The 27,975-nt window shown below is 37.2% G+C and overlaps 1 long non-coding RNA gene across 1 annotated transcript in view; it reads right to left on the reverse strand.

Moving 5' to 3' along the window:
• The window catches only part of LOC105947250, a 46,781-nt gene extending 34,404 nt beyond the window's left edge, over positions 1–12,377 (reverse strand). Inside the window, exon 1 of the long non-coding RNA XR_004222365.1 lies at positions 12,133–12,377. This is a non-coding gene — a long non-coding RNA (uncharacterized LOC105947250). The remainder of the gene's footprint in view (positions 1–12,132) is intronic.
• Between the last annotated feature and the right edge of the window lie 15,598 nt (positions 12,378–27,975).

Here is a 27,975-nt window from a genome sequence, read left to right on the forward strand (position 1 = left end):
TGCCCAGCAATAGCCTAGGTCCAGAACAATTTACCCCTAAATAGGGATTTAAAAAATTGTTGCATGTTCAACAGTATAGCTGCACTGAAGGCAAGCAGCTTTTATGTGTCTTTCTTTAGAAATAGAAGCTGGACCACACATGCTTGCTCATTCAAAGGCCTCTGCACACACGTTTCTCCACAATATTTTCAGCATGGCCAGCTTGTGCGGTCTGCTGATACCTCAGAGAAAACGGGTAATATTTCTTCCACTCATTCGTGCAACCAGTACAAAATAGACTGACTAGATATAGTAAAATAAATTATTGAGAACAAAGGGATCTCATTTTTATTTAAAAAAAAGGATTTCCGATTTCTAGAAGATTGACACAATTCATGTGTATATAAATTCAGTTTTAAATGCTGCATTTTAAAACACATTATTTAACTATTTTTTTTTTTACCTGCAAAGAGGACTGCTGGTAGCCAATGAAAAGCATTAGTCAATCATCCACAACCATTTGCCACAGTCATTTAGATGACCATAATCACTCTATTATAGTAAGAGGGTTAAAACAAAAATATTGGTATTTTCCTAATTTAATCAATTCTTGTATTTTACTAATTAAATAAATCTCAATCAGCGAAATGAGAAATTATATCCCACTCCTGCCCATCAAACTAAAAAAATAATTACAATTTGTAAAGGTTACTGATTATATATTATAAGAAGATACAACGTGGTGGCCAAAACCTGCATCTAAATAGAACTTTATTCTAACAGAGCAAATAGAATGTATTTGTTTCACGTGTTACTCGGGAATGCTTGACACTACCCCCATATTATTTATCTTCAAACAATGAGAAAGAATAAAGAGGATGCAATGATAGGTTTAATAGATGGATCCATAGAAATTTATAATGTAATCAAATGTCGTTTCCTAAAAATCAAACACCGTACATGAGTCGGAGCCTTGTAGCAAGAAGAAATCCAGTAGGTAAGGATCATCCATAAAAACATTCAATAGTGACCAGTGGAATAATTGACTGAACATCATGCATTGCCAATACCCTGGCTTCACAACATGAGTGAGTGCACAAGCAGCAAGCCCAGATGTTGGCCTGCAGTCCTGAACGGGATCATATATGCAGGCAGAGGGGCGGACTACATTGTGAAATAAGAACCAGGCAGAAGATGTTCTGTGAACACATGTGCATCCTTGGCAAGGATATTTATATCATGCTATGCATGGAGAAAAGCTATCAAATAGCCCAATTTATTCACAGTCTGTATATACAAAGCATGTAAAACAGACAAAACTCTGATTTATTTGAAAGTCTCCCAGGAATTCAGTAGCTCTAACACAGAGAGCTCAAGGCACAGACAGATTTAGCACAGTAGGAATAAGAAACCATCAGGCGCTGCACATATCGGCCTAATCTAAAGACATCTGAAAAACTGGTAAAGCAAATGTTACAATCATTAGTGCTAATCCTCCAACATGGCACACCCTTTAAAGCAAATTGCCAAATGTGGCCCAAGATATTTATTCCAAATATAGAGTTGTTTGGAGGGATACTTTTATATGTTTAGCATCAGTATATGAAACTAAACATTTGAATGAACCTTTGATGCAATTTTGCTTCCATGACTGTACCTGGGGTTTCAGGTGCAGCACACAGGGCTGGGTTCCCAGCATGCAACGTGCCTATTGCAGGTGTGGGTAGATAAAAGTACAAAAGGCATATTTCAAAAAGGAATCTTTTTTGGATATTTAGATAATCCGTTCTCAGATTGATAGTTGCCTTTCTGCAATGCCATGGCCCCCGGCGTTCTTACATATACACATTTTCAATAAATGCTTGCAGACATCACTGAAAATCGATACTACACCACCAAAACCTAAAAAAGCCAGAATTTATATGCCCTTCCCAGGAAACTCTGATTCCTTGGTCAGGATTTTAAAAATAATTACATGCCAGCATCACTTGGAATGAAAGTGTGGTTAAAAGAGAATAAAAATTGTTTGCTTCTCCTACTTTTTTGATTTCTTCTGCACTAAAGCAAACAAAATATATAATGATACCTGTGTGTGCAAGATATAAAAATCAGATGGTAATAAAGAAACCTGAAATTGTATTAGAGCACAAATACATTTTGAAATAAAAAAATAAAACTATAGTCTAAGGACAGGAGGCACAAACAACAAAGTCAGATCTGTTCCCCTAACACAAAAGCCAGACTGCTGCTGCTGCACTCACACTTTAAGTTGAAAAACATTTGACAGGTTTTTCTAATCACCCAGACTTTGTCGAATTAAAGATCGTATTGTAGCTTTTTGTTTTAATGTGTTTCATTCTAATTGAACAAGTGTTAAACTGGATTAAGCTGTTCCAGCTGTTCCCATATACACAGTAACAGCTTTCGTTACACATTTTTGTGGAGCAGTTTCCATAGCGCTATGATCAGCGTTTGCATATTTTTATGACACGTCCATATTGAGGATAAACTCTGTCATTTAGATTCCTTCTTTTAACAGTACATCTGGTGTAGTCAGCTAGAACAGAGATCAGCAAAGAAGGAGCCAATGTTCAGAGCAGAAGACCTCATTTCAATGCTGAAACTTGATTTCCCTCTGTACAAACAGACCAAAATGACACCTTAGTTGCTATGATCTTTACTTTATGAAAGTGTCAGTTTGTTTCATGGTAAAGTACTGAATAACAAAAAAATTGATTCATTGATGATTCATTATTTATATTAGGATAATAGAAGTCATGTAGTCATGTAGGCCCCTATTAAAGACCACAGGCTGAGTGCTTTTATCAGGTCATGGAACTTATAGGTAATCTATAATAAAATAGTTCTTATAATACACAAGTTTAAGTATGTCATGCAGCCATCACCTGACAATGTTCCTTGATATGTTTTGGCAACATATTAATGGCCTTTCTATTTTATAAAGATCATAAAGTGTCTAGTTTTCTTGTAAGGCAGAACATGACATGGAACCCTTAGGGTGATAAAAAGTAAAACAATCCTTAGATATTTTCCTCCAGTTGAAATGGTTTATTCTGGGAGTTGTAGTTCAGCCGCAGCTGTAGGGTTGCAGATTGTACATCTCTGGTTTATATAATCTCCCCCACCCCAGATAGGGCTCCAGCCTTTCTGCATTACCCCCTGTTCACTAACTCCAGCCCTGTGACCATCAGTGTGACAGCTTGTGATCTAACAATATTTAATGAGTCTCTGTTCATTCTCCAAGCTTTTCCCCAAAGATTATACTGATCTTTTTAGACCAGAGAGGTCACTTCTAGACTATTATTATTAGAATGGCTTGGCATAGATTCTGTAATTATATTATCAGGAACCACATTACTATATATAAATAAATATGACGCCAGCTTTTTGTGCTCGATAAAACAGAATTTAGGTCTATGCCATTGTATTATTAATTATAATGAACCGATAGGGTGCACATATTTCATGTCATTTTTAATAAATATAAGTTAATGCAACTGGGGATTGTAATAAATGTATTTTTTTTTATTTAAAAAAAAGAATACAAATTCTCATTAAGAGACCAAATTTGCCCCTTTGGAGGTGGCCTTTTTCCTTTTTCCAAAAGCAATCCATTTCATTACATACTGTGTCCTGCACATTATTATATTGCAAAGTGCAAAAGCAAGGAAGACCACAGATCCTTTAAGAAGTTGCTATGTAGCAGCATGGGATACAACAGAGAAAATATGTTAGCATGTCAGAAGAGAAAATAAAATCTAGCTCCATAGATTACAAAATTGGAGTCCTTATGTAAACAGAAGCTTGCTTTTTGGCTACAATCCCCCCCATATAGTAAATGGCATAGAATGTCCACACTACAAACAGTTTTTCGCCAGAAAAAGCAATTACTTTGGGCTAAAAAAATTATGCGTCCTTCAAGCTGGTCTTAAGGGTGTGCAACATTTGCAATGTAATAAACTGCGCAATAACATTAATACATGAATGCAGAATGCTGATTCTTATTTTGCAATTTTTTAAATCACATTTCATTACATAACACCCAATATCTTGAACCAAGGCAAGGTTATGACAGTTTTACTAATACATACAGCAATATATTTTTCTGAAATTCAGCTTTCTTGCGTTCTTTCATTGCAACGTGATTCCAAAATGCTGATGAGGGAAGCTTTGGAATTCATTATTCTTTCTTATATATCTACAGTACATTGTATCCCCTATGATTTTCTACTAGGGCACTGTCATTGAAATTGCCATATATATATATATATATGTAAAGAGGGAGAATCGCAAACATAGAGCTTAATTAGCATTTCATGGTCAAATACATCAATGGCTGTTAACACTGATTAACTGTTATCATAGTTTTGTAAATTTCCCATGAGAATAGAGAATATTAATTAAGTACTTGGTATCAATGAAGAACATATACTCAGAGGCCTGAAATAATTGCAGAGAGATTCACAGGGTTGAGTGAAATACGTAATGTATATGAGGAAAGGGTCAAGTGAGACAATGCAAAGTATCTGTGCCGTAATCTATATCACAGCAGTAACGTGTTATTTATCATTTAAAGTGGCACCAAAATATCTCATTGATGAACATGGTCATACCGCCCCTTTAATAAGGAATTAAATTATAACTGTATATTAATAATACTTTCAGATACACCCTCTATGAAAAAAGTAGTTATGGCTAACCTGTGTGTGATCAGAAGGTTCTAAATCACACCTTGGTCTTCAGAATTTTAGCATGAAATTGATCAGGCTAGTTTTATATGGGTGGCACCCTTCATAAATACAATTACATCTGATTGAGTATCTGATAGTTCGGCAAATTTCCCATGAGAGGAAACAATATTAATCAAGTATTAATTAAGCCTAGTATCATTTTAACTCCACATATGATTTAGAAAGAGTGTCAAGTGGGGAGTTTGACTACCCAGGGATTTATGATGATGCCCAGAACAAGCCTGCAAGTTATCTCTGGAGGCTTCTTTTTGTGCATCATGCAGCAATTTGCAATTTCCATGATTACAGTATCATTTAGGAGGCAGCTATAGTTCTCAATGTTGGCATGCTTTGTACATTGTAATTACATGGTAATTATGTTGTTCCAACAGCAACACGCCTAATGTAATCTTTAAATAAGACACAAATTAAAACACCTGGGCAAATATAAAGACACATCAGGGGAAGGAGCTGCAGCTCCAGGGTGCTTTGATAAAATAGGCCTCATGTGCCCCTTTCCCTACATGTATGCCTAAAGTGAGAATTGGCACATGGAAAGCAGCAGTTGGCTCCAGAGTATCATTATTAGTGAGGAATGGGCTTGTTATAATTAGCAGCTCCAGATCCTTAATCCAGCTCTGAACATTATCTGCTCACCTGTGCACACACATAATGGAAAGGTATAATTTATTGCAGCTAACTATGTGCTTAGAATGCTGATGGGGTGGATTAAGGATATTTAAATCCACAATCTAACGAAGGTGTTTTGACAAAGCTAACCAAATTTTAACTCAGAAGCACCCCTTAGATATGACAGAAATCAGCTGTAAATGAACTTAGCAAATGTAGTTCCCATAAGTTTTCTTTATGTAAAGCCTGAGTGGGGATCAATGTTTGCACAAGAGCATAGGAACCAATCAGTAGGCAGAATTTGCTGGTTGCCTGTTTGAAATTAACATTTCATTGGTTGCTATGGGTTACTAGACCTGTTGCAAACGTTGAGCCTATTATTATATTACCTTTATACAGTAACCATTGCCACTAGTGGACACAAGCAAAACAGAGGCAATGAAAATATTTTTATTAAATACACCTCAGTTCAGAAAAATCGTCTTATACCAAACTGCATAGTGTAATGTCAAATAGTAAATGGTAAAAATAGAAATATAAATTGTAAAAATCCCTTTTGTTTCTTCAACTAGAGACTTTGAAATGTTTTAGATTTGTCCACTAAATGAAAAATAACCCAAATTAAAATTATTTTAAATAGCTTGCTTTTTGGTGATAATATTATGGACTAACTGCAAGCTCTGCAGCGGCAAAATGTCTGCCTTAGTAACTGAATGGTTTACTATGTAGCACATCAGCTTGTGGCTTTCACCTTAACCATAGGGTGTGCATTGAGTCAGGTGTCCCTAGGGGATCTGCTGATCATCAAATAGCAGCTAAAGTGGCACCTCCTAAAAAAAACTGCCAAATGGCTTAGATAAATGTACAAATTTATTAAAACACTTTTCTCTGACACTAAGGAACATTTTTACTGACAGACAGGAAAGTGTTAACAACTGTGATAAAATTTTACCGCCTGGGAATCCATCAGCTTGAATTTTAATACATCTGCCCCATAGTTTTTAATCTCTATCTCCATAAAAGTTTTATTTATTTATTTATGTTACTTACACGTTCTGCATGTTATAGCTGAAGTAATCAGTAGCAAGGCACGCAAAACTATAAGGAAAAGCATGAATTTCCTTTTTGCCTAATCCTCTGCAGCTCTATATTTATGTTTAGCCATGTAAATAAAGGCCTTGCCAAGGAATGCTAACATATTTCGATGTTAAGTAAGCATTACATTTTTACAGCTGCCTTCCAGTTAAATTGGGTGAATATCTTGTATTCTGTTCAGTTCTTAGTCATTTACATCAACCTTATTTTTCCATCAGATAACAGAAATAGGTTGATCAGTTATATTCATTACCTCCAGTTACAGAAATCAGCATGTAATGAACCCTTACAGTATATGTTAAAAGTGTTTAACTAAAAAAAGTGTGTCATTCTTAAGCACTAAATGGCACATATATTGGCTTGTTCCTGGTTCTCAATTTTATGATCTGAATACATGGCATTGATTTTATAATATTAATTAAACATGGAGGTAATCTGTGTAACCTGTGTTAGATTGTAAGTTACCTCCTGTATTGGCATTTCTCTTGTACAGGACTGTGGCACATGTTGGTACTTTCTAAATATGTTATCACGATAAAGATAATAATCTAGATGAGAATGAGATTTTGGAGATCCAGAATGGGGTTGGTATTTGGGAATTCATTCTTACTCTTCTGCAACATTTGCTGAGTGGCAGGGGAGGTTGCTACCTGCTTTAAAATGGTTTAAAGAGAGATGATATAGAGATGAAATACAGTGTGAAAGTGAGGGTGGGATCGAGCAACAGAAGAAAGAGGTACACTTGGTTTTGTATTTTATGCTTAGAAACTGTAAATGGCACCAATTTCCAATTGGCTAATATAAAGTGTAAAAAAATATTTTCCCATTTCGCCATTTGTTGATGATCTTTAGGTTCCTATAATACAAGAACATCTTTCATGGTGCTCATCAAAACTCATAGGTTTTTGGAGTCTAACAAGAATTTCAAAGGCCCTTCCAGCTCATTTTTAAGACTTTAGAGGCAAATCAACATTGAAAGCAACATTTTAAATGTTCACTTGTAAAACAATGGCAAACCAGGAGATGTTTTAACATCAAATGTCATTCAATTCAGAACTTGATGTGTCTGTGAAATATACTGCAAGTTGTCCCTTGATCACTAAACACCAATAGTAAGCCTAGCCTACCCCTCTGTTTTCCTTACCTTGGATTTTTCCACATTATGGTCAGGCAGCCTGCTATTACCCCTCCAAGTCATCTGACTGTGTCATGCCAATTATTATTAAGTCTTTGCAGTGCTCCCTATAGCAAAGCCACCAAGCTTTATGGACATAAAGTAAGTGCCCTATAGTATGACGGCAACAGCCTTGGCAATCAAAAACCCAAAATATATTATATATTTGGTATAAATATATTATTTAGACCACAGTACATATTTATAAAGGCAAGCAACACAAAGTGGCTATACTGTCAGTGTATCTTAGCATGCTGTCTCTCTAAATGACCTTTTCAAGGGGATCCAAACAGTATACATTTTATTATTAACTATGAATGCATCTTCTTATTTATTTTTAAAATGAAAAAAATAGTGTAATTGTATATATAGACTGGGGAGAGCACTATTGTCACTTGTCACAAATGTATTCTCTTTAAATCATCATCCTATGTCCAACAAAAAACATTAGGGAGCTGCACAACAGGGCAGGGGAGACAATATTATAAAATTCAGTCATATATCAGCTCTGCCAATGGTCATGCAGCACGAAGATCTGAGAAAAGGGTTTTTTTATAATCAACAAACCAGTTTAAATTCTTCCTTATAATTTATTTTTGTATTTTTTTATGATATTGCTTTTTCCTTTACCACCACATGTACTGTGTTTGATAAGAACAGATGTAATGTCCTGGGAATAACCAGACAGTGTTGTAGACCCACCCAACATTACCATTTATTATATAAAACACTCTTTAGCCTAAACCAGACAAAACTAGTCTTTTTGGCTAAGACAGAAATATAGGACAAATCAATAGAACACTAGCTCATAATTCTGCCAGTGCATTTAATATTAGAAGTATAAATAACAGAATCTTTGGCAGCCATTGCTTATCTCTCATCTATAATTTATATAGAAAAAAGCAATGTGGGGGGGGGGGGGGTCTTGGCCAGGTATTCCTAACTGCCCTAAAGCATAAGAGCAATGGTATTATTACTCATTATTATGCATTTATTTCTATAAAGAATATTTATTTTAAAGCTTAATAAACTCTATATATAAAAATGTATATATTTATTTCTATAAAGAATTTTTATTTTAAAACTTAATAAACTGTACATTTAAAAATGTATGAAATTAAAATATATTTACATTAAAATGAGCATGTAGACTTAGATAGATTATTTAGCTCATCAAGGAATCAAGAATGCAACAGTCAAGAAATATATATCTAAATATCATGGTGCACATGATTATTTATTCCATCCGATATAGTAATAGCTTACTAATACCTATGAAATATATATTTAAAAACAAAAGATTCAGATACATGAAAATATAGGGTAACATTTGTGTTCAAGCACAGTGCCCTTAAATAACATGTTTGCCCTGCGAATATTCAAAATGATTTATGTTTTTTTTCATGTTACCCTCTGCATGCAGTCAGAGTGAAGGGAGCAGTCCTTCCTGCCTTAGCAATTAGAATTGTGTGAAGCACCAGTTCTCAATAAAAAAGCCAGAAGAATAAAAGTTGCTTAAGTTTCAAACCACAAGGTGCCCCATTCAGGATTTTCGTTACAAAGTGAAAAAACACGAAGGAGGGCCCCGATTGTGCTTTAACAATGCACATGCTCTAATAATGAGAGCAAGCAGACATTTTTTTTCCCTTTTTGAACCAAGTGTTTCATACATCGGAATCACTAAAAAGCACAGCTTCTTTCCAGCAGTATCTGATAAGCAGAGCTTCCACAATTTGTTTCCTCAATGCTTTTGTGAACAAGGAAAATAACAGGTTTAAAAGCTCTAACAACACTTTATTCAGAATTGAAGCTGGATGGGGGGAGACAATAGTTCTACTTGGATAACAATTTACAGCTGTTTATAGATCAATTTATAAATAAAATTATTATTTTTTTAAATGCACTTATAAAAAAGTAGGCTCTTTGCAAAGTCACAAAATGTAATACAAAATAAAAACAAGTTTATGACTACATGGGAGAATTTAGGGCCTTTTTTAGTGGTGTGATGCAGGTTAAACATAAAAACATAAACAGATCTTCAGATTGTAAGCACTGCAGCCAAGGCTTTGATCTGTTGTTGTTTTATGTAATAATTCTCACTGTTGTCTGTCTCAGCTACCTGTGATTGAATTAGAAATCAAATGTTTATTTTTTGCATTAAGGAGGATACATATGGGTGAACGCATGCTGCTTATATTCAAAAGAACTATGGATTTTGATGTTCAGTTGTCTATATACACAGAGAGTTTCCACCCAGAGCTGTCGGCATTTTAGAAAATGTAAAGCTCAAATTTTGACTTTGTCTGTAACACTGGACTATCATTTAAGAAACGCTGAGACATCAGAAAAATTTATTTTATTTTTAGCAGAATAAAATAAGCTATAGTATTTGCTAGTTGGTTTTCTGAATGTATATGACTGTGCTGTGAATAGAAACCAAAAGATGGTGTGTGCATTTGTGCAAATATAATGAAGGATGGAATGCTTTTGGGAAATAACATTTTCGAGGTATTCAAGGCTCCTTTTTTGTTAAGGAAAATAGGGGACAACTAAAAAGCCCATGCACCCTGGGAAATTGGGTGCTCTTTCAAATGATTCTGTCAGGCTGCGGCAGAAATATTTTTGTATGATGTGTCTATTTGATAATTGGTTTTTGTGTGGTAACACACAATTACACATACTGATGCACATACACACACAAACATGCAGACACACACCCATAGAATGGATTGAATGGGGGAAAACTACCTTACACATTTTAGTAATAAAGGCTGTATTCTCAGTTTTGCTGAGCTTAAGACCAGATCTGCTCATCAAACACCTCCGGGCTCAGCTATGTAATAGGAACAAATTGGCAATGACTGCCCAAGCAAGTAACACAGGCCTACTGATTTGTAGATTGATAGTGATGCCTAATGATTCCCTTGGGCAGATCAATAGTACCAATCCTCATTGCTGCCTTTCTTCTTTATTGGCACAGTACTTTGCAAAGAGAACAGTATAACATCCCTTCAGGTAACTGAAGTAAAAATCAGGTGAAGGCTGCTGAGAATCAAGGCCGACACTTATATTTCCAACCTTTGGCCTGTTAGATGTACAACCGAGAGTCAATTAAGCAAAGCAGTTACACATCAAAAGCCCAAATGCTTTCAGATATATCCTTGATTCTTGAATTACACCTAACAGTGGTTGGTAATATAAGGCTTAAATTACTGTTTTTCCAGAAGTGAGTATGTTAAAAACAAAAGACAAGAAAAGTATTTGGCCAACAGCATTATTATATTTACTAAAATATACACACAGGATCATTATAGGATCATAAATCCTATAACAAAATGACCTAGAGTGTCCATAATAAACCTCTATGCTTACTTGGAAGATATTAAAATAAGCAGATGCCATAAAGCCTCGATAATAATTTTGTCATTGTCAGGATATCCTGTTTTCCACAGGATTCTGTGCAATAGCATATAGTAAACCAGCACCTTCCACATTCCACAGATTCATATATGAACACGTACTGCAGATCAGTCGGGCATAATCTATCTCCTCGTAAACACCAGAGTGTTAGATGTGCTTAAAGCAAAAGCAGTGTAACACTGACTGCTTAGTAGTAAGCGTAACATCCAATGAGAATAAATATATTTCACGATCTATAATAATATTAAATAACTTAAAGGCCACAGACTGAGTAGTAGGTTCTAAGCACTTCAAGCTTTTTTCTTATTAAATAGCAAATGCAGATCCTATACCACACAATAGAAAAAATGAAAAGAGCCAATGGATTTTGTTACCGGTCGATATCAAGATCATATAGAAATGGTTTTTTTTATTTTCAATGTCTATATAAGATCACTTTTGAAGGTAGGTTGCAGTTCCCCTAGTCACTGAAATATAAATACAGAAATGCATTCTGATGTTTCTGACATCAATCAAAGAAAGCCTCCCGTTCCTCGCAGAGCTTTCTCTCCCTGCCTCCCCATCCACACCAGCCTCTCAGCTTGCTCACATAAGTCATCACATTTTAATCATTACATCATTATGTCATTTCAATACTAATCTCTGGTTTCACACCTTCACTACTTTGACATGCAAATGAGCTAGAAAAAAGCCGCACATTAATATTAGAAAGTCACAGCAATCATGTCAAGAAACTATGCCCTGCAGCCCCATAATATTCCCTTACACCCCCCCTGCTCCACATTTTGCTTTTCAGCACGAAGTGCTGGTTATCACAAGAAACAACAGCAATCTGTTGAAGATCAGACACTAAGACAGGGAGGAGGGGAGAGGCATACAACACATACACGTGTCAACAACGCAACCCAGCCGCCCCTATTTGCATATTTACATGAGTACCACCCTCGTATGACTTAAGCACGGAAGAAGTTAGGTGCTTTCCCCACCCATCAATCTTCAGTCCTCTGAGAGAGCCACAATTAGACAACAAAGTAGGTGGAAGAAATAAAATGCAATGAAGATAGAAGCCAAAAACAACCTTACCGCAGATGGCTTGCTTTCTGCTGATCTTAAAAGGAATTCCCTGTGGTTTCTTTAGATATTTAGAGACCCGTCCTTCAGGGTTTTTAGTTTTCGCCTCTCTTTCTCCTCCTCCTCCTCTTCTTTCTCTGTTGTGACTGGGTTTATAAAAAAAAAATAAATAAAAGACAACTCCATGTTAAGCGAGCAGTCAAGGCATCATGAAGTCTAGAGCTCCAGGGGGAGGAAAGGAGGTGGGGTGGGTCACAGCTTAATGCTTTACAAATAATGGCTGAAATATTGTTGGAAGAATTTCACTAAGAAATATTTAAAGAAAAAAAAAAAAAGCAAATAAAAACAAAATGGGACATGTGTGGAAGTTGCACATGGTGGTATCAATTGCAAATGTTATCTTTATGAGTTGATTAATGAGCGTGTGTGTTTGTATTGTTCTAGAATACGCTCATCATTCAAGATTTCATAGAAGAATAGAAATTGTAGAAAAGTGAATGCATCAGAAAAGGCATGACATGAGTTAAACAGATGCTGAGTTTCATGCTAATGACACAGAGAGGAGGGGCGGATAGGGGGTAGATGTTAACCAAGGGTTACACAAATGCCAAAATAAAAATTCTTTCTTTTATTTGAAACAGAACTCTTGGCTCACATCTTTGGATACATTATTTTCTCTCTCCTTCCCTCTTTCATTTTCCCTCTCTCTTTCTGCTGTGTTAGGTAGAACGTGGAAAGAAATGTTTTGTATTCATCTCTTGTCTCTTTGGAAAAACAGGTAATTTCAATAATCTGACCACAGGAGAGAGAGGAGGACTGCATTTTAGCCAAACCAACAGAAAAATGAAATCCTCTTTTTTTTTTCCTGCTGAATACTTCCCCAGTAGTTGCAAATATAAAATGAAAAGAATGAAAGCGAATATGCTCAACAATAAAGTTAGGAACATCTCCTTTAATGCACATGACGATATAAAATATAATCTTTTAAGAAAAAAGGTCTGGAAGGCCGTAGGAAAGGTTGTTTGCTCCCTTTTTATTTAATAGAGGTCACCCACACTGGAAAGCATAACTTAAATGAAAAGCTTCTTCAGCATGGTTCTTACATGAGCTGTGCGGGGTCAGCCAGTGTCTTGTATGGGCTCATCAAAAATACATAACCAGACAGCCTAATAGTATTTCGCTGCATTCATTTTTGGACAGGAACATGGGGGAGGGAGAGCCGAGACAGAGAAGCAATGAATTATATGCATTTCAATAAAATCAGGATTTTGCTCATTTATGCCTTCCCGCTGCTGAAGAAGACCAAGGAATTTTATTACTAGAACAATCCACTGTTAGCTGGCCTCCTGTCTCACTGTTTCTTTCGTTAGAACTAATGAGCTATAGAAATGTAGACCATGGTAGCCGTCCTAGTCACTTGAAAACTGCAAAATAAATGATGGTGCTCTGGCTTAAAGACAGGCAGAATATGCACTGAATTATACAGCATTGCAGTCTGTATATAAAGGACTGTTTCAAATATCCGTGTTCATAAACATGTACAATTGCTACAAGCAACACAACAATACATTGATTATACTAGGAGCCCATGTATAGATTGTTGGATTTCCTTGATTTATTATTCACTTTACATGGGTGCTAATTGAGGTCATTGCACCCTGTAATTTGGTTTAACACATATATATATCTCTGGATATGTGTCTTTGTTGAATCACATGTGTATATTTGTGTTACTGTGTGGGATATGTGTATATTTGAATATGTACATATGTGTATATATACACACACAATACAATAGATATATGACACATATACGTTTTATAGATACTGTATATGACTTGGTAGATGGGATTCTTTGTACAGATTATGAAGCAGGGTGTTTAAGTTAACATGTATTTACATAGCCGAAAATGTTATTATTAATAGATTATTCACAGCTGTATACAGTCTGCTATTTTATTATTATTTTGAAGAACAGTTATTACAGTATCTATGTATCTATCATCATCATTTATCTAGCTAACTAACTAGCTAGCTATCTTATTACCTGCATATAACCACACTGGAAGGCCAGCTTTGTACTGAATACAGTCATTTGCCCAAGTGAAGAAATTGCACACAGAAATGAGAATGGGATATTTTTTGCTGATGAATATAAAGCACACCAAGATAATAAATTAGGCAACTGATAGAAGCACAAGTGCAAAATAATGTTAGGCAACAAAGAAGATAAGTGGACAAGCCAGGGGAGCTAGCAGTAGCATTAGGGTATAATAGAGGAAAATATTGGGCGCTAGAGGGTTAATGTTTCAAATCTTGTGTCAGGCACGCACAGGAAGATATGAGAGGGGACAAACAAAATAATAAGAGCAAGAGAAGCAAATGAGATGAGAGACTGTGCAAGCCCTCCTCCTAAATGTAGCCTGGAGATGAGTGACCCTGCTGAGGGAAGACAGAGGTGCAGAGGTGACCCAGTGCTAACCAGCGTGTTAGAACTAATAAGGTGAGCACACAGGCAACTGTCACAGGCAGCATGGGGATATCTTCCTCTCCTTGTTTAGACTGTCTCATTGTTCAAAAAAAATAAAAATTACCATTGATGAAAGGTTATTATTGAAAAGGAAAAAATTCAAATTAAATGTGACTTCAGTTACAGTGAAAAGCAGAATCCAGTTCCAGAGTCCCAGCAAGGCTTGGATTTGTCAAAATGTGTTCATTCAAGCCAAATCTGAGCCCTTAATGCCATGTCACTTCAATGCAATTAATACATTGTGGCGGCGCCCTTTCTCACAGATGATGCAGTTTTGTTTGTTTAGTTAATATTTTTAAAATGCCAGTTATGGTTTGGATTCAGTTCAGTATTCTGCAACTTATATTAAGGAGGAATTTGTATTTAATTGAAAACATAAATGATGGATCGAGTGCATCCCTAAAATGTGTATGTTTTTAATAGTCCAGAATGCTCGGTACCTGCAGATTTCCAAATAACAGGTTCTTCTGTGCTTTAGAGCCAATCTACTATAAGCCATTTAAACAATACACTGTAACAGAATCAGACAGAAATGATTAATTGCTTACAGCATTGCTGGCTTTCAGAGTATTCTGGGTAACTGGTTTTTGAAAACAGGTCCCTTATAGTCACTGCCTTTCTTTTCTTTATGCTATTTAGTCTATTCTGCATATGTAGCGTGCCAGTAGGTCTCACACTTTCCTAGTATGATTTTATAAGTATTAAGCCAGATAATAGTATATCTTTGTCATTGTATGATAAGCTGTTTAGCACTGTATTATATAGTGGCTTACATCTCTTCATGTGATCAGTGTTATAACCAATTGAAGAAGAAATATTAGGTCAGAGGCTTCATGAAAAAAGCACAACATATTTAAATCCTATGCAAATAAAGATGCCATGGAATGATATTGGTGGAAAAGCATTGCCCTCTAAGGGTCTGACAGAGAGTTGTTTTACTGCTCATTGCATTCCCTGTGCATTGCATTAAGGGATCCCTGGCCCATGGAAACTGGGAGAATTAGGCAGTAACATGAATCATACATAAGCCCTCTCTTTCATAGTAAGTGGTACATTTTAATTCCTGTCCCCCAAACAAATTATGTATTGCAATTAATGTGTGCTCTTCCTGACTGAACTTTTAAATATAAAGGAAGAGACCCAGTAATAAAAATCTTATATCAAAGTAAAAGCACAGAAGCTTCTTATTCTCCCTTCCTGCAGTTTTAAGTTATTTAAAAAAAGCCTGAAATTGTAGTTTGGGGACACGTAAAATGAAATAAAGCTAATGCAGAATTCAGAAGATTCTGTTAATTTTAGGAAACAGTTTGTGAGTTTTCTGTAAACAATGAATTACCGTTCTTGTCTTATACCTAATCAAGAATTTTAGTGTAAAAACAGCAGTTTTATGCTACACATAAACCACTCACAGGTAATATACTTATGGTATTAAATTATACAGGAATATTTTATCATGCGTGGCCTATATAATAGGAGCTGTATTGTACATCCTATTATAGAGCTAATATATAAAATTACAAAGCACATTACATGAACATGATGTTTTGATTTAAAGCTACAGAACTGTGTTTAATTTGCCTGTTTTGGGAATATGCATTTAAGGGAATATTGAAAATTAAATCCTAATTATATTTGTGGGCTCAACAAACATTGTTCTGTATCATTTGTGTATTTTGCTTTAGATGATTAGGGGGTACTAGGAGTTGCAGGTAAATAGAGACTGGAGGGTTGGATAGATAACTCTAACCACAATTTAAAAAAAAAATCATTTCAAAAATCATAAATTGTATTAAAACACATTTTGCAATTTTAACAAGGCTATTTTCTTGTCAGGGGCAGGCTCTGAGAGTAGGCGCCCCAGGCAAATGTGCTCTCTCTCTATCCCTAGTCTAAATCGCTCTGCTCTCAGATTCTTCTCTTTGTGAAGGTTATGCATTAGAATTGGAATATTCTGTATGGGGGTTATTGTATCGTACATGCACAATAATTAACGTTCATTCACCCAAGTGATCGCATATAAAAATAAATGAGTCTGTAAATGCTTATAGACAGTTTTTGATATATATGTTTGTAAATAGCTTTAACAAATTCTTTAAAAATCGAGTTCCAGAGTATATTACATTAACCCCTTGCCTGCTGGGGTACATTGATCTCGCTGTACCATCTGTTTTAGACAGCACCAAGCTTTGAATAGCTCAAAGAGCAACCTGAAACCGTAAATTCTACGGTGCCAGCAGTCAGGATCCTGACACCCAGCACCATAGAGTTTAATATTTACATGTGGAAAGCTGTTAACTAGTTAACCTGCCAATGCCCCTGTTGGATTGTGTGAAACAAGAATGTCAAATATTATATGAAAGGAGAATGTAAATGCAGAAACTCATTTTGCTGGTCAAAAAAAAGGGTTACATTAATAAGAAATACATTTCATCAACAATGCACCTCTCTGTATGACTAATGTATTTGTGCCTTCCAACTGATAGTGCTCTTCTACACTTCTGTTGGGGGACAACACCAGCCGCACCAAGACGTCAGAGGTGTTTACATTTTACTTTTATGGCTACTATGTATTTGGAGACTTTGTTTCAAGGGGCACACTTTGTTTCACAATTGCCTAAAGTTTAATCCTTTAGTAGAACATTTTACATTTTAAATATAATAAAAACGAGACAATCTTTAAAGAGAAAAATAAAAATGTGTGTTACATATAAGTGAATCTGTTTGATTATTGTCATATTGAGCACTATGGGTTTTTTAGGTTAAGATCATTGTTTTTAAAGCTATTCATTCCACAAACAGCTTCTAGAATGGCTAAAACTTCCCTGGGCCCAAAGCTGCTGCTAAATGTGGGCAGCACTGTGGATCAGTGGGTAGTACTTCTGCCTAGTTGCACTGGCATCCTGAGTTTTCAGCATCGGTGCTATCTGCAAATGAATCCCCCCCCCCCCCCGTGCACCAAATTCCAAAAACATAAAGGCAGGTTAACTATCTCCTGATAAGAGGTAATATGTATGATAGGGACCTTAGGCAGGAATGTAATAAAAGTTGGTAACTGAAAAATATTCACAATGAGAAAATGTATGCCTGTGTGCAAACAAATTAGCCTTTGGGCGAATTTAATATGGGCTTTGCGAACAGGGAAACTGTTTAATGACCACTTCCGACAGTGGAAGAAAGTTTGCAAATGTTATTGTTTAGGACAGTGCGCAGTGTATGCAGGGGCGCTTCTGCCATTAGGCGAGTTGAGAAACTCGCCTCAGGCGGCAGAAGTGCCCCAGTTACCAGGGGCGGCAAAAAGCCGCTCCTGGTAACTTTGAGAGCCGAATTTCCGGTTTTTAAACCGGAAATTCGGCTCTTCTAGTGCAGAGAGCACCATTGCGCTCTCTGCACTAGCGATCTCACCGCCCCCAGACCCGCTCCTGCACTCAGAAGGTAAGCGCTGGGGAGCGCGGGGGGGGGGGCGGCATCCAGGAGCCGCCTCAGGCGGCGATATGTCCAGAATCGCCCCTGAGTGTATGTAATAAAACTTCTTAATGAAAAAGTTGTTAAGTTTGCTCCTAAAGAATAAGCTACATTCAAGCATACCTTAAAATGTTTGCAATGAGCAATAAAAATTTGCTACTCAATAACAGTCCAATGAACAATATTACATTGCAAAATGTACATTTTTATTCCACATTTTTTTCCGTTGATGGCATTTATTACATTCCCCCATTAGACTGTAAGCTCCACTGATATGACTGATGTATAGTCACTTTGTAGGGGATCAGAGAACACTTCGCCCTTTCTGCCTACATTCATTTCATGCCAGCCAGCTCCTGTCCCTTAACTGCCTCTGCCTGTGACATCATCCAGCCGGGTTACAGGCAGGGAAGCAGTTGGATTGGCTGGGAGGTAGGAGACAGGTCTGAGGCCTGCTGGCAGCCCCAGAGGACATTTGGGAAAAGAGAAGGACCCAATGAAAGCCTTGCTTTGGCACCCAGCTTACAGAGTAGGCCAGGACAGCTAGAAAGGAGCCCTCTGCAGCAGCTCCTAGCCAAAATGAGAGAAATTCTCTTAGCTGTAGAGAGAGATCCCATCCTGTTCCCTGCCAAGCTGACTGTAAACCTCAGTGTACCAGCCCTGATGCACCAAAGGGTGAATGTTGGAAAGTGTGTGGCCCCTGTGTGAGGATAGATCTTGTGTGTTGAGGGGAGCAACTGCTACCTTTTCTTTGTATTCCTTATTCATTACTGACCAGGGTGGGGGGAAGTCCATGGCAGGGTGGGTCTGTGAATAAGGGGCATGGGCAGGGCCATGCCATCAGGATCACAATGGGCAAATACAAGAGCTGAGTGGGTAAGTAGGAGCTTAGATAGGGAATTGGGGGAAATAGAGAGGGGATTTGGGGCGGATCAGAGGCATGCTGGGGTCAGAAGACTAGTTATTACAAATTTACTAGCAAGTACATTGCTATCTGTATTAGATGCCATTGCCTTGTTTTATTTCTATACAAAGTTTGAATTTGCTGCAAATATCTGTCCCATGAGGTGTATTCCTCAGTGCCCACGAGTTGGAGGTACTGTGGTGTAAAATCCCAGTTTCCCAGTATCTTCCACAAGTGTAGAAGCCAATTTGCTGGATTGCAGCAAGTAATGTGCCAGATGTAAGTTAGCGTAATCCTGTTCTTCAACACTGTGCTGAACCACTGTATTGAGTGTGTACTGCAGTATATATTTACATTCTGCAGGAAAACATCTACAGATGGAAAAAACCATAAAAAGGCTTTTGGCTTCGATGTTCACTGTTCTTTCCCTCCATTTATCACACCTTTCCCACATGCAAATATAAGATTCCTGATTTCTGCAGAGGTATGGCATACCTTATCCAGAAACCTGTTATCCAGAAAGTTCCAAAATACAGGAAGGCCCTCTACTAAAGACAGTTTTAAGGTCAAGGTTAACGCAAAATATAATCATTTGCCTAATAAAAGAAAACAAAATTCTAAGCAGTTTTGCAATATACATTTATTATAAATTTGTAATGATTTTTGAGTTATTTGTATATATAATTGCTATTAAAAGCAGTGTTTGCCTGTTGAAACAATGTAACACAAGGCAGCAGATTGACAGACCTGACTTGCTGGAGGAGACTGACAGTTGCAACATTGTTTAAAATGTAACAACCAGGAGTTCAGCAAATGCTGCTTTCAATAGCGATTACATTTACATATAACTTTTAAAGCGCTACACATTTTTAATTATTTCATATTGGAAAATTGCTTAGAATTATGTTTTCTTTTATTATGCAAAAAAATATTTTTGGGGTTAACATGCCCTTTAAACAAATAATTATCATTTTTAAAAATGATTTCCTTTTTCTTTGTAATAATAAAACAGTAGCTTGTACTTTATCCTAAAATATAATTAATCCTTATTGGTGGCAAAACAATTGGGTATTGGGTTTATTTAATGCTAAAATTATTGTTATCAGACTTAAGGCATGGTGATCCAATTTACTTAAAGATCGCTTATCCAGAAAACCCCAGGTTCCAAGCATTCTGGATAATACACCCTAATACATCCTATATTTTTCTTATAGAAATGTCAGTTGTTTGTCAGGTTTTTACACATTAATATTGTACAATTCTATATATCTAAATGTATTTAGAAGCCACATATAATGTTTGGCATTTGTGGAAAGAGTTTATTTATATTCATATCCTTCAGTGATAGAAGAAGGCTTGAAGGCCACAGTGCAAAACAATAGTATGGACCCTCCCTTCCTAATCAGTTCAGCAAAAAAACACAAGCCTCCAGCATTCTGGGCTCCAGGGTCACTGCACCGCTCAACTATAGATAGACCCTCGCTAGAAGTGAAATTTCTTTCTGTTTTCATAATAGCAGCACAGATATTAACATGATAAAAACTTAAATCCTGCCTAGGATCAGTGTCTTGTGCTTATGGTAGAATAGCCTGTGTGTAGCCCCCAGTAGTATTGCCAACCTAATGGCCTATACTAACCCACAGCAGAGGAGAAATGCATCTGTGGGGAATAACTGCACTTGTTAAATTTCCCTCTGAAGCTGTTCCAGGTCCCCTAAAAGACTGGGGCCAAAGCAGTTACAACAGCTCACACCTGCCTTAAAGCAGGCCTGCCCTGCTATTTGATCAGGAATGACAACTATTTGCTCCAAGCATCTCATAGATTTATATCAATAAAATGCCACATAAAACCACATGTTCCTTTATATGCTAGCAACATTCAAGTCATATAGAAAAAATAAAAATTCCTCTTTTCAGATACAATGCCATGGTTCTACACATGTTTCCTTGAGAAGGCAAATCTCAAAGATGAGACACAGATAAGTTGTAATCCAGAAGGCTGCATGTGCTGTTCATTTCTTGGCTGCTTATTGAGTGAGTCCCAGAGGATTTGCAGGTGTCTCAGAGACAGCAGCCTGTGTATGTAGTTTTAATATACTGAAATTGCAACCTTCTGTCAGAGCCAAGGAGCCAAGCGACTTTGCTGCTGATTTTTTTATATTGGGGGCTGGGGGACGGAGGGAAGATTTTCTGGCAAGTGACTTTTCTATTGTGATCAGGGGCAGATTTCTCTGCAGCAACCCCTGTTAATATTAATGGCAAATAACAGCCAGTTTTCAGTCTTTTCTGAAGAAGAAAAATCTTGTGCAGTGGCACCAGTTTATAGATTTTACTTAAAGATAGTTCACAGATGCGTCTTAAAAAAGATCAAAACAAAAATATATTGTTGTTTGCTGCCTTTTTTTTGTTTCTCTGCCACATCAAAATTTGCAAACTTTTCTTTGCTGACTGTTCTGGCACATTTTTTTGCAACAAGCATTTGAAACCATTAAATATGTGTGAATATCGGAAGTTATCAGACAAGACAAAATTGACAAAGTTTCTGTGAAAGTTATCTCGGCTCTATTGCTCTTTGCTCTGGGGGCCACAATCGCATCCCTTAGAACCCATACCCAGAATACTTGCTCTTGTACCCATGTTTAATCGGACACAAGGAGAAGAGCACAACTAACAGAGGAGTAAGGGAGTCCTGTTCTTAAAGTCCTGAACGGCGCACAAGGTACAGGCATGCCAGGGGACTCCTGCATCCTGCCCCTGTTGTGTATCTTGTAATATGCAGTGCCAGCAGAGCATAAAGAGGCATGAACCTTTGTACCCTGCCAACACAAAGGGGCTGATTTACTAATCCACTAATCCACGGATTGGAAACTAACATTGTGCGACTTTTTCGTATTGTTTGCGATTTTTTCGTCGCTGTTGCGACTTTTTCATGAATTGTCACGACTTTTTCGTAGCCGTTGCGACTTGAGCGAATTGTCGCGACTTTTTCGTAGCCGTTACGACTTGCGGGAATTGTCGCAACTTTTTCGTAGCTGTTATGACTTGCGCGAATTGTCGTGACTCTTTCGTATTGAGCGCTAGTAAACGGCGGGCAAACCTTTCCGATTTTTTCACGACGGCTACGAAAAAGTCGCGACAATTAGCGCAAGTCGTAACGGCGACAAAAAAGTCACGGCAATTTACGAAAAAGTCGCGACGGCGACGAAAGAATCGCAAAATACTGATCATTACGAAAAAAAAATGCATTCGGACGCTTTCGATCCATTCGCGGATTAGTAAATCGGCCCCAAAGAGTTGTACCTGTGGCTCAAGGACACCTTCTGCAGCTGATTTTTACCAAGAAGAAAAAGGACACATTTTACTAACAGCAGTATCATATTTGGCTCTTTGTAGATGTGTCTTGCCCTGGCGCTAGCATCAATGCAAGTAGATTTTGGCAGACCTACTAAAGTATAGTCTAATAAGTGTATCCGTACCAGTATTTAAAATATAGCTCACATCCCTGGAGGTTAAATTCAGAGTCCCTGTGCTAAATGCTGTTTGTACAGTGCTTGCTGCTGCAAAGCGCACCTTGTACCATCTCTGTGCGCCAATAATTTATCCAAATTTTGAATGAAAGGTAGAAGCATATAAACATCTGTCTTGCAGTACTGAACTATGGCATTACTACAAGTCTTGGCACTGTACCATTCTACATAGAGTGGTGCATAGAATGTTAAATGAACATTTGAGAGTAAAAGCTTTACAGAACACACCAATTCTGTCTAAAATTACCATTCCTGGCATTTAGTTTGTTTAAGCTGGCACATGTAAAATCACAACAAAATAACAGAAATGATTGTATATTATATACAAGGATCAATTTGAAACAATGCAGGTTAATTACTGAATGTATACCTTCAAAAATGAAAACCTACAATTACTTCCAATTATAACAGCGCTAAACACACTTGTTAGGCTAATTACCGTAACGCTGTATCAAGGGTCTCTCACAGCTGATCTTAAGCTTACAGCTGGCGCAGGGATCAAACAGAAGTCACTCTGCTGATACAGGAAAATCCAATATAAAAAGCAAAAAAAATCCAAATAAGTTTTGGTTAATTAACTTTATAAATATCTGTTCTTTCCTGGCACTGTTCATTTTGAAGTCTGCTAAATGTGCCTATGGCTGTGTCTTCACAACATCAGTTTCTTTAGCAGTTAAAAGTGAAGCATTTTGTAAGCTAGACTGTATTACAGGTTTGGGATCCATTATCTGGAAACCTGTTATCCAGAAAGCTCCAAATTACAGGAAGGCCATCTCCTATAGACTCCATTATAATCATATAATTCAAATTTTTAAAAATTATATTCTTTTTCTCTGTAATAATAAATCAGTGCCTTGTACTAAATCCCAACTAAGATATAATTAATCTTTATTAGAGGCAAAACAATCCTATCAGGTTTATTTAATTGAATCCTGTCCCTGAGGAAGAGCGGTGTATAACCACGTGAATGACGATCTGAATTGAACCCATCTATTTTTCTATGTGCTATACCTATATTGGATGCTTTGTATGAACCCATTTTTAGTATTTTACTCACTTATTAAAATCTGCTACACTATTTACTAGCTTGTATATTCTATGTCCAATCTGTGGAGCATTGGAATAATTTGACATCGCTGGGGCTTTTGAAGATCTGCTGCAGGACCATATGCACCACCATTTCTTTCCATTTTCTATATCAGGTGAGTAGGCTGACTCACTGGGTGTGAGTGTGAGTGTGGGTAAAGGAGAGATCATACAAGTGTGCAAGTCACTATAAGTGGATTTTATCGGTCACTTTTCACTTATATTTATACAAACAAACAATTTGTATTAACTTACAACACTATATCGTTTTTATTTCATGTGCACTTCCTTGTAGTTTTGCTACTTTTGTATCAGATTTGGGGTTTATTTAATGTTTAAATGATTTTATTGTAGACTTAGAAGTATGAAGTATGGGGATCCAAATTACAAAGAAAACCCTTATCCAGAAAACCCCAGGTCCCAAGCATTCTGGATAACAGGTCAAATACCTGTATAATTGTCAGTAAGACTATTTAACACCAAAGTGCCTAAATGCAGCAGTTATTTTAGGGATTAGTACTAGTAGCCATTTCTAGTTGAATGGGAAAGTATGGTGAACATACAGTATGGAACTTGAAAATCCTTAGAGAAAACCGTTTCAATCTGGTTATAACACTTACATCCTCATAATTTTTAAATATAATATTTATTACTAAATGACACTATGTACATTGCAAATGATTCATTTGAATTTTTAAAATGTTATTCTTGAACCAATAAATGTATATTTTTAGCTATAATATTGGTGTGTAGGCAGCCATGTCAGGTCATTGTGCCTCAACCTGAGTATTCAGAAAGAGCCAGGACTTCACAATGCAACTGATTTCAGATAAGCTATAGTTTCTCCTATTTAGGGGCATATTTACTAGAGTATGTAGGCTGACATAACCGGTGATGTTGCCTATAGCAACCAATCAACAATTAGCATTGAACAGTCACCTACAAATTAGAAAACAAAAACTGATTTATTGCTATGGGGAATACACTATACACTATAAATGAAAAAAGAGGGGGGGTGACATTACACCAACATTCATTGCAGCAGAATTTCTGTTATCACAAGAGTAATAGTGTACCAATAGAATTTTAGACATTGGTTTTGACATAATGCCATGACTTTGCTTTCCCACTAAATATCCCACCAGTGCTTTAGAGCAGCGTTTTTCAACCGCTGTTCCTGATGATGTTGCCTGGTGTGCCGTAGGTGAAGACAAGACTCCCCCGGTCCCCTCTGGGACACCTTCCACTTCCTGGCTCCCTGATGCCCGGAAATCGTCACTGCCTGTGACGTCATCCGGCATCGGATCCAGGAGGGCGGAGCAACCAGAGAGGAGAGGCAGCACTATCCTGCCCTGGCACAACCCGACCGGGGGGAGCAACTGCCCAGGCCCTGCCCCGACAGACCAGATCCACCAGGGGCCAGGCCCATGCACAGCCGCCCTACTCCCCACCGGAGGACAATCCCGGGACACCCCTGGATGCCGCAGCCTGAAATGTAAGAAAACAATTAATAATAATATATATATATAATATAAAATTTTTGTGTGGGGGGGTGGGTTTGTGGAGAAAATGTCCCGGAAAATACTTTCTTTGTGTTTATTTGATTCCTATTCAAGAGAATTACTTTATATATAGTCAATATAGGCACAGAGTTAAATTTTTTAACATTTTCTAATGGTGGTGTGCCTCGTGATTTTTTTCATGAAACAAGTGTGCCTTTGCCCAAAAAAGGTTGAAAAACACTGCTTTAGAGACCTCATTCCTTTAAATAAAAATATTTGGTTGCATGATGGGCTACACAACTGCCCCTTGTTATCCACCCCTGCAGGTAGTATTGGCAGTACAATATGACCTACTGTCTTGGCATCATTATGGCAGGATGCTACCTTGGCACTGTACATATCGTATGGGCCCTCTGACCCCATGGAACACTAGTAAAGATAAAATACAATGCCATACCCCCACTAATCCATATTTCTCTGGTATCATTATGAGTACTGCCAGGCTATTTCACTTGGAATAATCTAGGATATTTCCAAAAATAGTTGTTCTGCTACTAGACTTACAGTGTATTTTTTGAGGGGGTGAATAAAATTAAAATTAAATTAAAATCGGCTAAATAAGATGTGTTAGTAATTAAGTGGCTTGTTTGGGTTATTGTTATCCTGATCCCCACTTTCTTTAATTAAAAAAGGTTTTCTCCTTTAATGGAGAAGTGTATAGCATTGTTCGAGTTCAGTAACCTTTTTAATTTGAGTTTTTTTAACTTTTTTGAAAAATGGTGAGTAGAATACAATTTTTCTGCATTTGAGCTTCTTATCACGCTTTCAATTAATCACGTTTTAATAAATAAGCAGACATTCAAGTTTGGTGAATTTATTTTTTTTCCAAAAAAAAAGACTTGAAATTCACAAACTTGATTTTTCATAAATATGCCTCTAAATGGTTCTTGCTAATGCTAAAACTGCCAAATTACTTTACTTCTTGTCATACAATAAAGCACTGACCAATACACCATGCCACTGGTGATTATAACATGGCTATGATGGCTGTGGGGCCAAGTATTTTTTGTCAGACCAGTAGCACCAGTAGCACCAGTAGCATTATTATTTAGTTGAAATAGCTGTACATTTGTAGTACCATCCCTGGCCATGACTGGTATTTAACAGCTAGGCAGGTGACAGCACAATATAAGTAAATATGTACATAGAACAAGGACAACAGTTATGCAATACATTTCAAAATTATAGTGACTTAAGGACATGGGCCTTATTTATATAGTCCCTGAATGCAAGTGCTAGAGTGCTAAGGGGTACAAAACCCTTTATTGCTCTATCAATAAGCATTTTTGTTTTTATTCAATAATCATTTTTGTACCTGTAAATCCAACATTAGCAGCAAAAAGGCAGTCCAGTCTTTATCACCTGTCATGAGGAAGGTGGGTAGTAGAGGGATTCTTTGCACCTTGAACTTGCCAGTGTTTCCAACATAGAGTGTCCATTGTCAGACTGGGGTGTCAAGGGCCCAACAGGACTGCTCTCTGGGCCCCCCTCCCCAGCTGTGAGTCCTGCTCCCCCTCCACCTCACACAGCTCCCAGCGGGGAGAACAGAGAAAGCAGGAGGGGCCCAGCAGGTTTTTTCCCAGTGTCCCACCAGCCCAGTCCAACCCTGAGTGACATGCAGGTTAGAAGGTGGGATAAGGGACACTAAAGTACCTCCCCTACCTGCACATCATTAATACAGTACAGCTCCATCCTGAAATGCAAATACCAAGGTGCCAAGTACAAAAAACATGGTGGTTTCTGCCTGTTATTGAATTTTGCGCTCTGTCCCATGGGACATAAATGAACCCTTAGGAGAGTGATCCTAGCTCCCAATGCAAAACAACCTCAAGACCAGCCCCATGTTCCATAGCGCATTCTGTGCTTCATAGTCCATTGCAAAGTTGCTGTTGATGATGCTAAATGGCTTTGGGTTTGTTTGTTTTTTCTAGATAAAACAGAATTATTTCTAGCTGAAACTAAGATTATAGGAAATCATGCTGTAAACAGTTGGAAACAGCTATGTGAATGCAGAGTGAGTTGAATTCAGAATTCTTGCCTTATTTCCCACAGGCAGCATGCATTCATGCATGAGGGTGACGTTAGTGCCCCCACCTTTCACAATACTTTGCAGCCCTCAACCTGAAGGAAGGAAAATGTGCTTTAGATGCTGAGCTGGAGGCATAAAACCTTACTAAAAGCATGTGAAGGCATGAAGATTAAAATGGGATAGGATCTGTAGGATGCACTAGAAACATTATTAGAAGCATTAGCTATTCAAGTATTTTAACAGAGCTAAATAAAGTGGGATTCATGTTAATGCTAGAAATAGAAAGTGGGAAAATTTTGGGATATAGGATAGAATGATTAGTATGATACTAATCATAGTTACTAGAATTATACTGCGCTGTTGTGTTGTGCTGTTTTAGAGATACTGGATATAATGCTCTTATAACACTCTCATAATAAAGAATAAGAAATCAGTTGTGAAATCTAAGCCAGCCTATTTTGGAGAATTAGGGCATTGCTTTAAACATTTAATGCTGGCACAGTGTAACTAAAGAAACAAATAGAAGTTGTAGTATTTTAAGGGCCAGCTAACCTTCTTAGAAGCTTTACAATAGTTTTAATATCAGCTGCATTCATCTTTCAAAAACTTCCTTTGTAGGCTTGTAACCCACTGATAAATAATGTAATATCCCCTTTTAACCAACCACACAGAACAGTTTTGATGAAAATGGGCTGGAAAAAGGGCCAAGGGCCACAAAGTAGAAGAGAGAACAAAAACTCTTGCTTCACCACTTGC

This window comes from Xenopus tropicalis, chromosome 4 (genome assembly GCF_000004195.4).
Source record: "Xenopus tropicalis strain Nigerian chromosome 4, UCB_Xtro_10.0, whole genome shotgun sequence".
Lineage (NCBI taxonomy): Eukaryota > Metazoa > Chordata > Amphibia > Anura > Pipidae > Xenopus > Xenopus tropicalis.